General features: G+C 36.6%; 1 protein-coding gene across 1 annotated transcript in view; it reads right to left on the bottom strand.

Moving 5' to 3' along the window:
* The window catches only part of THSD4 (thrombospondin type 1 domain containing 4), a 226,809-nt gene that overhangs the window by 50,206 nt on the left and 158,911 nt on the right, over positions 1-17,692 (bottom strand). The gene's annotated exons all lie outside the window — the stretch shown is intronic.

Here is a 17,692-nt window from a genome sequence, read left to right as displayed (position 1 = left end):
CTTGTGAAATCTTGAAAATGGTTAATTCCTGTTTTATCCTGGAAGGAAACATCCAAGTAAGAGGGGAAAGAAAAAAAGAATTTGTTGATACCACTGATTTTCAACACAGGGAGTATCCTGAGCTTTGGCATCACTGTATTTCTTTCCTATTCCAAATATTAATACTTGGCCCTTCCTGCAAAAAATGTTCTAAACTGCAAGCCAGAGTCTGCTTAGTTCCAATATAAATATTTCGCACCCAACATCTTTTATATGACTATCCAAGAAACACAGATAAAGCCATCTAACCCATCATTGCCAGGATCATACGGAGCTTGACAACAGTACCTGTTTGTAGTCATGAAGCAAGAGAAGGCAAATTCCTGAGCACTTTGTGTTTTGCAGTGGGACAACCTGGTAACTAAAAATCTGCTCCATCCTATGAACTCTAGTGTGAGCAGACTGTGAGATTTTGGATTCAAAGAGAAACACTTGGCTTCCCACCTTGTATTTGCATTGCTTGATCTTAAAATCAGGTACAATTTCAGTTTTTATGTTTTACCTCAAAACACATTTTATTACTAACAACGTAAGGCATTTGCTTAAACACAGGAGTTACAAGTGTCACTATAACAAATTGTAAAATATGATCTTAGACCTGCTAAAAAGAAATCTGAAAAACCTGAGTGATGTAAATTTAAGACAGCTGTGCCCAATGACTGCTGCTAAACTCTGTGGTAGTCCTCCTTCTAGGATATTTTGCTGAGACTATTCACACTTTCTCTACCATATATTTTTTGGATGAAAATGTAGTGGTACTTAGCACCAGCCTATGTTATACAGTGACCTTCAGGAAATTTCCACTGCCAGCAAGTTCTTTTATGGAGAGAATCCTTTCAAGCTTGTGGTGTTATATGGTATGAATTGCTAGCATAAATGTTTAATGGTGTTCTCCATCACTACTGAGTCGCACACAAGTTAATATAATTTTCTTTCTCTTAGCAAATAAAAGAGAGGAGAGAAAAGTGTGTTGTATTAATTGAGACCATAAGGCAAAACTACCATGGGTCGGTCTGAACAGAACTACTCTTCACAGAAGAAACACAACCAATGAGTACAAATGTGATCCATTTGTAGAGAACAAATACCAAATGTATTTAAGCTCACATGTCATTCTTAGTTAAATGTTGACTGACATACAAAACTGCTGTCAATCTTTCCTGCACTATTTGGAATTCTTCCTACAGAGAGTAAAATGAGACTCTGTCACGACGAGTGCCTCTGATATTTAAATGGTTTTTCAGGAATGACTGAGAAAGATAAAGTGAATTACTGGAGGCAAGGATCTAGTAATCTGAAACCAGCAACTGACAGTGAGGAAAACACCAAGGAACCACAAATATTTAAGATAAACAATAAGATAGTAAACAAATAACACAAGATAATACTACAATAAATAAGAAGATATAAATCAATTACAGACACTATGCAAAGTGCCTCATCTATGCATTTCACATACCAACAGAACAGGTATTGAGCAATAAATAAGAAAAATTAAAAATCTTTACTAGGGTGTCTACTGAGGCTTCCATGGAAATAATGTACTTTAAAAATGAATGTTGCCTAAGTTTCAGAAGAAGAGTCCAGTTATAACTAATGCATTCTAGAAAATCTTGACATTTGCTTAACACAATTTAGGCAGGCATATAAAAATGACTGTGTACTCTCCAATATTTCCAGATTCAGCACAGATAACATTCAGCAAAGCCTGTGTCCCACATGTTCTATGGGAATCTCCTTTTTTAACTGTATACAATGTAGTTTTCTAGCATTAACTGCTCATGACATATTGGATCAGACACCTATTACTGGTCCAGGACTCAATACCCAGGATGTCCTGTGCCTTGGTCCAGAGTATTTTTGGGAAGATGAAAGAAATCCCTTCCTAACAAGCCAGTTATGGTTTTATTTCCTTCTTTCAAAACAGCTGCTTGAAGCTGTGTAGAGATCTGGAACGATAGTCATCCTCATAGAACTAGGCTGGTACACAGAATTCACCCAAATTAAACGACAATCTAGAATCCATGCAACTGTACTGAACAGATAATTCAGTATTTTATTTTATAGCTATAAATTTAAGAAGTACCACCTTGCTGTTTGGCTAATGTACATCCATATAAAAGTATGAACTCATAACTTCTCTCAGGATGTGGTGTTCACTACATTTAAGCACATGTACACACAGCAAACAAATCCCCTCATCGCATTTGCTTATACATTGTGATACACCAGCGAGAAAAAATGATGTTAAGGAAAGATGTGATACAAACTGGAATCCACTGAAGGTGTTCCAGTGTCTGCTGAGGGAATATGAATAAGTCTTAACTATGTCAATATATATAAAGATCAGAAGTTCTGCTGTATAAGCAGATAGGCCTGAAGTCTCATTCTTGTTCAGCTCTGCAAGGCTGGGATGTAAAGTGAGTGCCAAATACATGAACGCACAACTTAAGACCCCATACACTCTCACAATGGTGAGAGAAGGCCAGTGAAGAATTTATGGTAGTTTTTCAGCTTTTCATCACACATTTAAGGAATCCAAAAGCTAATTTCACTTGTTAAGCTTCATCACACACAATATTCCTACTATGAATGCAGAAATATTAGGATTGTGAATATGAGATGAATGAGAATACAAAGGCAAATCTGTTCTGCTCACCAAAAGAATTTTGGGCAAGAACACTGCAGACCATTTCTTGGCTACCAATACAAGAAGATATAGAATACATCTGTCCTTTAAAACATTTTCTTGAAAAGTGTTTCTTAGAAGAGGTACTTTTGGACCTGCACTTTCTATACATTTTCTGTATTGTTCAACTATTTTGCAAAGAGGTTCAAGAAAGCCTTTTAAGCTACAAGTTAGCATGAGAGACACTGTTCAAGAATTACAGCCAACTGTATGCCAAAATTAATTTAAATAAAAAACCTTGAGAGAAACAAGGGACAATCTGGATGAAATACTCAGGGGTGGACTTAATAGATTGCGGACTATGTATACAACAGAATGGGGTTGGTGCCAGGCATTTGAAAACATGAAATGCCTATCCCTGAAATGGAAACCAGATGTTATAATTCCAGTACTAAATGATTCTATTAAAAATTGCAATCTGTGTGGTAGAGTGGCATAAATAACACAACATGACAACAAGTTGCTTCAGCTGCTTTAGCCGCATTGTATTATCAGATTATAACTATTATCATAGTTATAAGATGGAGCATATTACCACCATTAACTTCAAAAACTAGTTATATTGATAGGCAGTTAGTTAAAAGTTGTAATACATCCATAATTTGGAGCCTGGGCATCCATGGTTCTAGATGGCAGAACAATAAAAGGTTTACTAGGTATCATACTTCAGAATAAGTAGAAAATTCTAAGAAAAAGGTCATGGACAATTATGGGTGTACCACAGCTACACAGCTGCTACAGAAATGTTAGGTAGAGTATTATGACAAAAGTAATCCAGCAAGCTGTATGGCCAAAATCAATGGTCAAGGGAGTAGCAGTACCTGGCTACTGGTAAGAGACCTGCCTTAACACTATATATTATCAGTAAGTCCTACAAACTGCTTAGGCCACTACTATTTAAGTTCTATATGATACCGTCCTACAAAACAGAGCTTTAAGGAGCCATCATATTTGCTTTCCTGCTTGAGCAATAGTATATCTCCCCAAACTTGGTATAGCTGATTTAGCCACCAAGAAGCATGTACTCTTATCATTTGCTCTGTGAAATATACAAAAGGATTTAGATTAGTTATTAGCATTGTGGTTGATTTCTGGGGTTAACCACAGGAGATGACACATTTAGGTTCTCATTTCTCCTCTCCATGTTCTGAAAAGCTTGGTACACTACTCTTACAGGGTAGAATACAGTACGTGCATTTATATTTAGCTTCTCATTGCCATTCAGGTAAGGATGATGGCTTGAATGGATACTAACTATGCATATTTTTTCTAATAAGTACCACAGACTGATCTACATGTCAGCCGTCTGGCATTTCCAGCATTCATACTGTAAATCTGCATATAAGGAACTACAAAGGAATGTCACTTAAAAAAAATCACAATAAATCAGAAGATAAAGTGATACTGAAATCATTACTTTGAACTTCTGCCGTTACATGATGCAGATAAAACACGCAAGAGGAGGAAAATTCTTTAAAGGTGACCTATAAATAGGTAATAACATCAAGGTTATATGGTACACAACTTGAACATAGTCTTCTTAGCACATAGCTATTATCTTGCTTTCTGCACTTCTCAAGTCCATGACAAGAGTTGTATTTACTTTTTTTTTTTTTTTAAAGAAATTCTGTGGAATTTTTTTCAAGTATCTTGTTATTTCTTACTGTGTTATCTTATAATTGCACCTGAATAATCCATTCCAAGGATGCATGGTAACAACTTGGAACAAAACATCAGCAAAAGAGAAGAAAGCAAACTGTGCTCTTCATCCATATAAGCAACAAATATAAATACATAAAACATGTGTGGATCTACACAGCTATAAATCTGCCCCCAAATGACCCTCACACTCTGTCACATCTGCACTAAAAAGCTATGTTGTCTGATCTCTTTCATTCCTAAAATGAGGAAATGACCCATAAAAGATCAGCAATGATATATATGATGAATTCTGCAGTTGCAGCTTATTGAGCTATCATTTTTGCTTGTTATTGTTGAGAAAATTCTGCCCTACAAACAGCATGGGAAGAGTAAATCCAACAAGAGTTACATGCCTGAGGTAAGATTCTAAGGTCTCCTACTTCCCCTCCCTTCTAGAAAGTACTGTTTTCCTTTCATTCTCCTACAGGATTATTTTCACTAGTATAGAACAAGAAACATGGGAGTATTTACTAGTCCTTGGTCTACTGATATTATATTCTATCAAATGAAGCTTGTAGAGAGTAGTTTATACTATAATACAACAAGTCTTCTACAGAATCATGCTACTAATTAGAAACACACTGTCTTCTCAGATTCTATGGCACTACACAACAATTTAGTGCTTCACCTGCCACTGCCTTAATCTAGAATTTCTCAGAGAAATGATGTTTCTGTGATCCATAGCAATGCCAGTGGAAACTGCTCTTTTTGAGTTTTCCTCTCTTGGTTTTCCTCTTGAGCAAGACCTCCAAGGTTCCCAGACACATGCTAAACTGAAGTCACAGTAGAAAATGTTTCTCACTTACCTAATATCCCTTTCAAAATAAATCAGGAAACGAACTATGGCATCTCTGAGAAAAATGAAGGAGAAAAACAGTTGTAAAAAAAGGGGGGAACATTACAAATGTGTTTGAAGTTAGCTGTATTCAGCTTTTCCCTAAAATCCAAATATTTTTCTGAACATGTTTAATCAGGTCCACCAAAAAATGCTTGTTCAAGCACAAAGAAATCATTCCCAAACATCTATGACCACACTAAATCTGAAAGTCCAAAAATATGTTCTCAAAAGATAGAAATACAGCAGGGATTTAATAGAAAAAAATGAAAACTTTACATTTCTTAACAGATAAGTAAAGGGAATATTAGAGCCTTAGGTGAAGTTGAAAGGTGATAAAAGCATGTAAATAAGAAGACAATTCTTCCCTCATTCTTAATCTTTTCTACCAAATACTGGAGCCTTAACTGTTAAACAAACTCCTGCTCTACATTGTTCATGCTTCTGCTCTTAAGAGAATCATCTGTGACTTTTTTTCACCTCCACTGTAGCCTGTATTCTAGCCAAATTTCAAAGGCAGACTGAGCTTTTCTTGTCATGTCAGAGACCTTCTCCATATACGGTCTGATGTTTTTCCATCCCAAGACTTTAAAAGAAAAATGGGGAGATTTATCTCAATAATTCAACCAGGAATTGAAATGGACACATTCGAACTCCCACAGAAGAAATATTGTGCTGGCCCTGGGACACTTTGGTGAGGTAACCATTTGTACAATACATAAACCAGCTTCCCAATAGCTGTGATGTTAACTTAGAGACTTCTTCATTGACCAGGAACAGAACTGTATTTCACAAAAACAATGTTATTCTGGTTTTTGGTAACAGTTTCATTGAAAAAAAAAAAAAAAAACACACAAAAAAACCCCCAACAAAAACTAACCAAACAACTTACCTGTAAGAAAAACAGCTTCTGTTTTATGACAAGATAAAAAGTACCTCACCAGCAAGTCAAAGAAGAGATTGATGTCCTGGAATTTAATTCTGGTTATGGCCTAAGTATAGCCTGGAGATAAATAGGAATTTGTGGCTGTGTGTGCACAAGCAGTTGGAATGGTTAGCAGCTATAGAGCATGAAGGCAAACTGCATTGTATTTACTTCTAGCATACAGGATTGAATTGGAGTTGGCTAGAAGACAAGCTCCAGATCCTCAAGAGGAACTTTCAAAATAAGCAACAGACACCTAATATACCTTGACTCTGACAGCACTATCTTTAAGTTAATAAAAAGCAGGAAAACAACTACATATAATTAGAAACTCTGTGTTACTCAGAATAAAATCTGATTTTATTTGTGCAAAGCATAGAAATGTCTGAGTCAGGGTTTGCTGTTACAGGTATCATTGTACCTACATATTAGAGATATGACATTCCTCAAAATTCTATAAAGACATGGCATAAGCCATCCACCCAGCACCACGAGATGTCACAACACCATTTCCCAAAACAAAAGCGATCTGCCAGAAACAGAAATGCCGGAATGTCTGACAAAGAAATTCCTATAACCCACGCATACAGATGCTGGCTATTGAGCCATCCTCAGATCACAAAATTCCACCATCACTCACAACCAAGTCCCAAACAACACTGGGACAATGACTGAGTTGCTCAAGAGCCACAAAATAGTCACCCATGGACATGGTCAGGACAAAGGCAAGAAAGCATCTGCCTTTTCAGATTGGTTTTAAATCTCGAACGATAAGATTGGTAGGACGACCTATAAAAAAATACAAACAAGTATATTACATTAGTTAACTCTTGATCCAAATCCCATTGAAATCGGCGGAAAGACTCCCTTTGAAATGAGTGTTTGTCAGGCCTGGGAATTAGCTCTATTTTCCAGTGAAATGCCATCTATGAAAGACACAAGAGCAAGTACAATTTACTGTTCTTGATTAACCAGGAAGAGCTTGCTGAAACTGCATTTTACTTCCTGGTCTTTTTTAGTTGTGGAGGATTTTCAGCTTAAAGTTGTGGGATTCATTGTACCACAATTGCATCATGATTAATGGCCTTTCAAAGCCCTTTCATCTTAGACAACAATTTAGGAAGTCTCTGTAGAGACTCTGTTTTTATCAAGTTTTGTAAAGGTCTTGAACTGTGAAGGACTATAATATTGTTCATTTTCTCAGTTGGTTTATGATTTTACTGTTTAGTTCTCAAATTTCACTGTTAGTTAAACAAACCTCACGCACAATAGGACAACTACAAAAAGCTAGATTACACACAAAAAAAAAATCTAATACTATCACCAAGAGCCTTTTATACTTGGTTGTTTCACAGGTCCTTCTCTCATCCCTTTGCCACTGAAAATTATCTTTGCTGTTGTAGCCAGAACCAGAAAATAAGTTTTATTATTCCCAATTTACTTAGCAGATTTACCCATCTCAGTGTTAAATTCACACCCGCAAGCCAGCATTGACTTTCTAGCAAGGCATTTAGTATGTAAATATTATTGTCCATAATACTCAACACTCTCTGTGATACAGGCTTCAAGCTAAAGCTGTAACTATTTATCATTCCAGGAGATCTCTTACACACTAGTTCCCTCATTAAGATCTTGCCTTCAAAGCTTTTAAGAACCATGCAAGTATTGCTGTCTCATTGGTTAGCTATGCTTTACCCCAAGGTAAGTCTGAGAAGCTTTCACATGTGTTTTCTGGGATGTTATGTTTCCCCTTCTGTCATCTACACACAGAACTTGTTTGAAATTTCTGAAACAAGAGTTCGTCAAACTTCATACTGATTTCTTTCTTTGTTATTTTCAACATCCTCTTTCACACAAATAGCACTGTAACTAAATGCAGGATTTACCTTAGATGTCTCCAAGAATCAATAGAAGATTCAAACTAATTTAGCAAACATTACACCCATCTCAAATCAAGTATGAAATCCAAACACAAGCTTTGCTGATTTATCGATTTGTGACTCATCCACCAAATATACATTTGGGTAAGACAACATCTAGATGCATAAATGCAATCCAGTTTAACCTTTTGACAAAGAAACTTAGAATAAAGGAATTTTACTGGAGTTCTTTTGACTGGAGAACCTGTTTTGCATCAATTCCTTCCTCACTGATCCCACAAAAAAAGCAGCAAGTTTTGTGGGTCTCCAATGCAACACAGAAAACACTGATGTCATTTAACACACAACCTGGAACACAACTGTGGAAGATAAGAAAAACTGTCAAGGAGAATGGGAAGAGCTGGGGAATCAAGCCCATCACTAAGACTCCATTCTACTTCAGCTGAAAACAGGAAAATTGGGCAAATAATTAGGTTGAATAAAGTACTGGGAAACTAAACATAAAATACAACTCATCAGAGAAGAAGTGATAAGAGAATGTTTTCTGGCTCATTTCGGGTTTCCAGTTCTGAGCCTGAAGATGCTTAGGTTCAGTTCCAGTTAAATTAACCTCTGTCTAATATAAGCCAGCTAACATGGATTAATAAATCAGCAGAAATTGCAAAACTTGAGAGGAACATAGGGATCATATGATGAAAGCAGGCTTACAAAAAGGGGCTTCAGCTAGAAAAGCAATTGTATTTAGGAAGCAGGAAAAAGAACATGTGAGCACCTCTGAGATTTCAGTGCTACAATTGCATGTAGTAGTCAGAGCAGGACTGGCTAGAAATTCTGGAACTGCACTTGTTAGGAAAGTGTCCAGAAACACTACGACCAGAGCTTGGCAGCTGCAGGATAAAACCTCTCTAGCCTGGTTTCCCAGGCTACAAAATAGACAAAGATGAGTTTGGGTTTTTTTTTCCTATTTCAGATCTTGTGTACCACTATTGGGAGGTCAGCTGCACAGGCTGAAGGCTAACTTTCATAATGCAGCCATCTAGCCTTGAACCACAAAGCACTCTTCTTGGTAAGGCCACTGTCTGCCTGGTTTGCTGTGATTCTCTGTTCCAGGTTCACCTTCACCTATGGATCAGCATGCCCTTGTTGCTCCTGACTGACCAAACTGGTGTTTCTCTTGCCTCTGGCTGTCAAACTACCCCACTACTCCAAGTTTCAAAGGTAAAAAGATCTCCTGCTTTGAGCAATGCAGTTTGCTTACACAATAGAAACAAGAAACCGCACTAAGTAAATTAATATAGTTCTAGATAAGCTAAAACTTCCTGAATCAAAATAACCAGAAAATACATAATTTCATTTTCTCCTAATCAGCTCGAGCTTGAACTGTGCTGTTGTTAGCTACACTGTATTGCACGATGTAATACTGCAGCCAGCAGTGGTTCAAAACCTAGACAGTGGTGAATGCATGGTAAGAGAAAATATACCTGTTCCTGTTTGCTTCTACATGCTTTTTCAAGTTAAACACTGTAGTTTGTTCTTAATCCAAGAATGTTAAAATATTTTAAACTTTTCAAGGATTTTTTTTTAATTACTAAACAAAATATTATTATTTAACACTACTAGGAAGAAATGCTTGGTCACCTTTCAAATAGGGTGGGCCTATCTGCTGATGTTAGAAGGAACCTTATGACAATCTAGACCTTGGGTAGCTGAGAAAAAGGGAAACTTACTAATTAGACGACCAGGTTTTCTGCAATTTACAGACTTCAGTAAAGTGCTGTGTATCATGTAGCAAATTGCCATTCAAACCTAATCTATGATCTACACAAGCTAGCATTCAGGTTGTGAGAGCAACCAACAAATATGTTTCAGCAAGAGCTGTAAAAAACATGCAATATTAAGATTCCTCAGTAAGACTAGCAGAGTTGGGTTTTATTCACATCCATCAATGCCAATGGCAGTATGTTCTTGGACTTCAGAGATTTCCAACTCATATACTAATTAAGATAGTAAAGTCTCAAAACATCATTAACAAAATCTCAAAAGCAAATGTAATTAACCTCTGCAACAGAAAACTAAATTTTGCTACCCTACCTCATCAATTTTTGTCCTATAACCAGATACAAGATTAATAATGTTGTCCACAAGGTGGCACCTAGAATCCTTCTGAAATCAAAATGCAGAAGGCCCCTGCAAAAAAAAAAAATTCTTATACCTAAACACAAAGTTAGTTTTGCTGTTCATTTCAAATTAGCTTCTACTACATGAGTAACAACTACTGGAATTTTGTTCTTGGTAATATGTTCTTTAAATTTTTGAGTCAACCCTAATCTTTCGGTTTGGGAGGTATTTTAAGCTGAAACATAATGTTACCCAAAACTGAAAGGAGAAACTCTTGAACTGTTTTTTCTGGCATTATCTGCTCTCCTTGTCTGGAGACCAGGTGGACTTCATTTACCAATCATAAATAAATATTTTAATCCACATCCTGTTGTCTTTCCTCAAAAGGAATCTTCATTGACTTCAAAGTTGACATCAGCTGCAAATCTGCCAAGTCACAGAGTCAGCCTCTTTATGGATTTGACAAAGTAGAATGATGTTAATTCCATCGTTACTAACAGATTTAAATGACTTTTGGTTTTAAGTGTAACTAACAGAACTATCTATTCTATCTTTCTTCTGCTCATTTTTATCTCTGTGTGAAATTAGATTACTCCCACCAAGTCTGTGCAAATGAATATAGAAAGATCAAATTAAAGAGCGCTTGAGAAAATTTTATGGGCACAAATCCTTGGGACCAGATTGGACACAATTAAGAGTGCCAGTGGTGCTGGATGACAACACAGTGAGGTCATGCTGATTGGCAGCATGCCCAATGACAGGAAAAAGCAAGTATCACATTCATCTTCATTAAGAACAAAAAGGAGAACACGCAGATCATTTGCAGGTTGGTCACACTAATCTCAGCCATAGTCTCACACAGTATTCTTAAAGTCAAACTGGAGAAATCCAGACCAGGTAAATTGACAATAAGGTGGGTAGGAAACTAGCTGGATTGCCAGACTTAAACAGTAGTGATCACTGCTCAAAAATTTATCTCACTAGTGGTATGCCTGTAGGAGGCGAAATAGAGTCAATACAGTTTAACATTTCTTTAAGGATCTTAAGAACAAGACAGGAGTGTTCTCTCAGCAAATGTACAGATGATACCAAACCATGGGGAGCAGTCCTGATATTGGAAGCAGAACCGCAACTAAGAGGGATTTTGACAGGATAAAGAAACAGGATACAGGAACCACATGAAGTCCAAATGCAACATCCTGAATCTTGGACAGAGTAACTCCATGCACCGGTACAGACTTGGTGTTCACTGGCTAGGTAGTAGCTTTGCAGAACAGGACCTGAGGGTCCTTGGTGGACAACATGAGCAAGCAGTGTGGCCTTGCAGCAAAGACAGCAACTGCTTACTGTGCCAGCAAAGGTGCAGCAAGCAGTTCAAGAAAGGTAATTATGTATTTAATTTGCATGACACTTGAGAAACCATAAGTAGAATAATACTGTGTCCAATTTAAGAACGTTGTTGAAAAGAAAGTGTTAAAAACTTCTGAATGTGTCAAAGATTTTTCTTTTTTTCTTACCCAAGTCCATCTTCCACCTTTGCTGTCTCCAAAATACCAAAAGTGAAAAGACCATTGAACAATACAGAGAAATGATAGTTTTATGAGACATAGCCATTGCAGAACAGGCAGCAAAGCTGATTAAAACTGGCAATAGATATCTTCAAGAACGAAGGTTTTATTTTGCATTTCTATTAAAAGCCACGCAATTTTAAAACTAAAGCAAACATAAAGCAAAGATTCTTTTATTCTTTCAATATCAGAGTTCTTTTTCTGAAAAAAGCTCTAAGCATCTCATTTCAAGCCAAATTTGTATCATGGACTTCTCTCAGAAATGAAAACATTACTTTAAAATAATAAACTCAACATTTTAAATGGTAAGAAAGGTCAAGGATGTTTGGCAAGAACAATTCATTGCTCATTTTCTCCACATAAATATTTATGTCTAAGAACCCCTACTTCTCTTATAACTAAGCAACACCATAAAAATAAAGCTAGTATTTTTCTTTTGCTAAGTCATGGCTATATAAGTAAATAACTGAGAAAGGCAATTATAAACTTTAAAGTATGTCCCTTTATACCACTATACCACTCTTTTAACTCAGAACTTCATCTTCTAGGAGTTTGTATTAATACAAACCCAGCTGCCCTATTTCAATTCAGGTTGTACTCCGTAGGCCTATGCTCATTTTATTTGCAAGTGCAACTTCACATTATTGCATTCTGTTTCTGTTTGCAGTGAATATACCTTTAAAAACCCTAAACACATGAATTTGAAGTAGTAAATGAGAAAAATAAATGAGGAACAGTAAGATTAGTTAATAAAAAGCAAACCAAAACATCAGAATACATATTTGACAGTTTCAAACACTGTTTCTACAATTTGAATCTTCTAAATTTCTCACTGCAATGAGAAACATTTAATGTACAGTACTGAGAAGAGAATATTAAGCAACAATTTTAGCATATAAATGACGATCTTTTCATCATGTCAATAACTTAAGTAGAAGTTGTAGCATAAAATATAACATAAATGGTAGTAAAATCAGATCTGAACAGAATTCTACACCAGAATGGATAAAATACTTTGCTACAACTACCTGGTGCACCTCTTTCTGTGGGCTTCTATACCAATGCACATCACTCAAGTATGCATGGATTAGTTTATCCATAAAGTCACTGATGATATTGGACTGCAGGGGCTAAATGAATCATTGAACAATTGCAGTATTGCTTGAGTTTGGTGTTTAAATTCCAGGCTCTCCCTTTAGAAGTTGTACAAGGAAACTTGGATAAAGAGGGCAGCACAAGAGAGATACTAAGAAAGATCCATCTTTACTAATTTCACTCAACTGCAACTCATAGAAGTGCTATTCATTTAATGCTTTCCCTGTAGGCAATGGGTACTTTAGATGAGTACCAAGAAAGCATATATTGCTTTGGCATTTGAAAACTTTGGTTCCTCATCTTTCAGAATTACAGCTGGCCTAACTTACATTCCTTTCCTAGACAGTTTCTAGCGATTCCACCTCAACACTTATTTCTTGCCTTTGGTACATCTCTCTCCTCTCCACTAGGGAGGTTCCTAGTTTATCTGACTTTTTTTCAACCCAAGGGTAAGCAAGACTGCCCAAAGATTGGCTGGATGGCTCTCTCCCCCCACATTTGAAGAAGCTGAGGATACCAATATTGGCCACTGTTGAAAGCCCTGACCTTCATACGTGAATTTACAGATTTAACGCCTACAGTTAGATGAAGATTATTCCTTTCATTGCTGTCTGTGACAGGTATTAAATGAGACACCGATATTTTATGACTGCTCCAGTGTAACTGATAGCACATGCCAGTACATCCCCTCTTTTGTGGTGGGATTCTCATCAAATGTACACCTCATCTGCCAGAGTTATTTGCAAATGAGATGAATGATAAAAAAATGACGAGGAACTGCTTACAGCTTCGCTGATCCCTGAAAGAAAAAAAAAACTTACGTGCTCTACAGCATTCTAATAGAACAGGAAGCAAATTACACCACACAGACAACTTTTTAAAGCTTTTCACTGTATGAGGTACTTAACCTGTACGAACAAAAATGCGAGTTTTGGTGGTATGCATCCTTCAGTGGAAACAAAGTAAACAGGGTGTTCAACAGTGAGGAACCACCATGCCTATGCTTGCAATCTTCAGAAAACTTCCAAAGGCAGAGCACAGCAAAGACAGTATAGCCTGCTTGTCTAACATCTCACATGTCTTCAAGGTTACAGCCTGACCCTCATTTGCTTTACAAATGAAAGGAGTGATGCTGAGAATTTACATTCAACCACAGGGTAACAAACAACATTCTAATGGCTCTCACTTGATTTGTGGTTAGCTATAACCATAATTTTTACCCAAACATTTGATCCTACTTTGGCTCTCAAATATTTCCTTTTGTCCACAGAGCTAACACTCACAAATCTTTGATGCTATTTACAGCCCTTCACAAACAGATTGTGGCCACATCCAGATGCTGGCCACCTAATTAATCACAGATTTTCAACCTGAACAATAGCTGTTTTCATTACCCAGATGTGCTTTATGTGGAACTTCATTTTGTCAGATAAATTTCAGACAACAAGAAGAAACAAACTATTCATTTTTCACAACTGTAAGAATACAAATGACACTTGTAGCATTTAGATATACACCAGTTTAATGGGAAAAAAAAAGGAAGTAAAAAAAAATGCTACTCACGTAAAGACTCTTTCACTAAGACACTCAACGGTTTCTTGCTGCCTAGAGAATTACTTGAGAGAAAAAGGTTTTATTCTTGTTACAATGGAAAAAGCAAAGCCATCCAGGAAAAGTAATCATGTGAAAAGATGATTTTAAAGATATCAACTATTAACAGCTAATAAAAAAGAACTAAAAATATGAAGTATGCATCTCTCTGATACCTCTGACAGCTAGCAAAACAATTTCTCTCACAGATCCTATTAATGGGACTTGCAGCTCTCCCATACCCAGAACCAATTAAGGAATCAAGATAATCACCAGCAATACTGCAGCAATAAAGAACTGAATTTGAAGCAGGCCATTACTGACTATCACGTTATCAATGTAAGGATAGCTATTCAACTATGGGACTTCTCCCCTACAAGCAGCTTATTAAAGAAGATTTTTACTTAAGTGTTTTGAAGTGGTTGTGTTAGTAGCATTTAAGAAGGAAGGAGATTAAGATGTCTCATCATAAAATATACATTCCACTGGAAACTGGAGAACATACGTTGAAGATGAGTGCAAAGCTTGTAGTCCTTTTTCTTCATTTGGTCAGTTTAATCAGCAGCACTCATTTCTGCCCGGGTCAGAAGCAACATGTCTTAACCATTCAAGACCTGCTAGGTACTGAATCTAATCACAAGCACATAACCATAATAGAGGAGATTAGTTTCACCATGCCTGGACCATAGACTCAGTCTGTTCACATACATATCTGCTGCTAGAGCCTTCAGAAGCACATCTAGGATCCTGGGGCTTCAGGTTTCTGCTTTCACACTTTCAAGTGGAGCAAATTGCTCATGTTCATTGAAGATGGGAATACTGTGACAGAAAAAAAACAACCCAGAAGTACCTGAAATTGAAAGTTTGACAATATAATATTTTTTTTTCTCAGACAAACATTACATCTTCAACTGGAAGCTCCATATCAAAAAAAGTTCTAATGGTCAAGATTTACAATAGGTTCAAAAGCTACGTGCATTTCTAGAATGCACTAACTGTTCTTTCACTTCAGAAAACTTAAAACCAGAAGGACAGTAAAGAAGCTTTAGCTTGAGATCATACTAAATCAAATCTGAAATAACTATTTTAAAAAAATGTATAATGAAGTACTCATGTCAGCTTGGGTGTACTGATGTGCTGTAAAAAAATGTCAATTTACTTGGTATAACAGATTCAGCAAGAGAAGCAGACTTTATGTCTCTATTTATAAAACTCAACTGGAAAAGCAGAAAACTTATCAATATCTAAAGTCAGACACCAACTCCACAAATTACAGATCTTGAAGAAGGGTATCTTGTTTCATAGAATCTGTACACAAAGTGTACGTTTAGAATGTGGATCATAAAGCTAGGCCTTCAAAAACATAGGGCTTGGATATACAGATGTACTGAAACCAATAACACTGCAGTCTGAAAATTAATGAAACAGTTCTTAAAATCTAGCCTAATTTGATCTTACTGGCAATGACAAGAAACGGTTAAATAAATAAACAAAATACTAGAATTTATGTCGTTGATACTAACTCCACGCCTTTAAAAAACACCTCTTATCTAAGTGGCTAAAGCTAATGCATGTCAGTACCGCCCTGATCGTATCTGAGTGTTATTGTTAACATGCAGTATGACCGTTTCAGGATTAAATGAAAGTTCTCCACAATTCTCTTCCAAAGTCTGATACTTCAGAAAACAGCATAAACCAAGATATAACCTATTTGAAGACAGGGCTGTTTTCCCAATAAAACATATCTACTCCTTGCTGGCTTTGAAAGATTGCATTTAAAATTTTCTTTTATTTATATAAAAATAATAGTAATATAGAACACTATAAATTTAGACAAAACCCATCCTTTTCCACATGTTTTAATGGCTTGCTTATATGGGAATAATCAGTTTACATCATTAAGTCATAGTTGTTAGGAAGCTGACTTCTTCAAATTCAGAGTCAGAGACCAATATTCCTCTAAACCTATTCAGCTAGCAGTAAAACAGTTTCTCACAGAAAAGTAAAACCTAAGATTGGTCCTTCTAAAAATGACACTGAACATGCTGTATTCTTTTCTCAATTACTTTGGTATATGACTTCATGGCTTTTGCACAGGGGTTAGATTTAGAAGCTTGTATTGCAAAGGAGTCATTCTTGAAACCTTTTAAAGCTGCTACTTAAGTAAGCTATTTTAAATACCTCAAATTAGACACAAAAAGGTAAAAAATACTAGACTTCGCTGTGAGGAGTTGTCACAGTGTGAGAGCTGAAATCCCCCTCCCACACCGACAATACCCGGGCTAGCTCAGTCTGGAAGCAAATGAAGCTATACTTACAGGCAAAACTACAATCTATGATGAAACTCAATTAATATGTACAAATATACACTATTCACAACATTTACAAATACGTACAATCAACAGGAAAACACAACAAAGCCTCCGCAGGCCTCCCAAGAGAGAGGGGGCCGTGCTTCTTTTTCATCCCCCTGCCCCAAGCTGGCAAAAGGGAAGAAAGCCAAGAAGCAGAGAGAGGTCCATTAGACTTAGCTTGTCAAGGTCAATATGCAGGTGTGTGCGTTGTCTTCAGCCAGAAAAGAAGCAGCAGGCAGACTGAGAGAAGACAGACCATGAGACTGCCTGACTGCCCAACCTTGTTTTGAGTAGTGATTCTTAAACATTTCTATCTCTCCAATGGAAGTGTTTAGAATAAACCTAATAGTGATTTATTTACATTCTCTCACTTTTCTGCTTGAACTTTGTGAAGAAAAATTAAAGACAGTCTATCACTAGAAATCTAAAAAGAACAGCTTCCAAACCACAGAACACCGATTTGAAGATTGACAGGCAACACCTGGAAGTGTCCTGGACAATACAGACTACATACAAAATTTCCCTAACACTTGTGAAGTCCAGAGATGTAATGCAGACTTCACTCTTAATTTGCACTAGAACCTCCTGGTTCTTCGTATTTTCTTGCTAATGTGAAGACATTAAGGGTAGCAAATAAGCTTGAGCATCAAGAGTTTTGGATGAATCTCAAGGCAGTGAATTATCAGGTCCCCTGAAATAATAGATTCAATGACCAAAACCCTTCAGCTACAGCACAAGAACACAGAAACATAAGACATACATGCCAAGTCAGACCAAAGGTCCATTATCCATCAACAATGGATGCCACAAGAGATCCTAAACCCAAGAAAAATAGATGCTATTTTGACAGTGTATCTTTTTCTAGGCTTCATTTTTTACTTGAGGCCCAGACTTGCCA

Source organism: Indicator indicator, chromosome 16 (assembly GCF_027791375.1).
Source record: "Indicator indicator isolate 239-I01 chromosome 16, UM_Iind_1.1, whole genome shotgun sequence".
In the NCBI taxonomy this organism is placed as follows: Eukaryota; Metazoa; Chordata; class Aves; order Piciformes; family Indicatoridae; genus Indicator; species Indicator indicator.
This window is presented reverse-complemented; position numbering and strand designations above follow the sequence as displayed.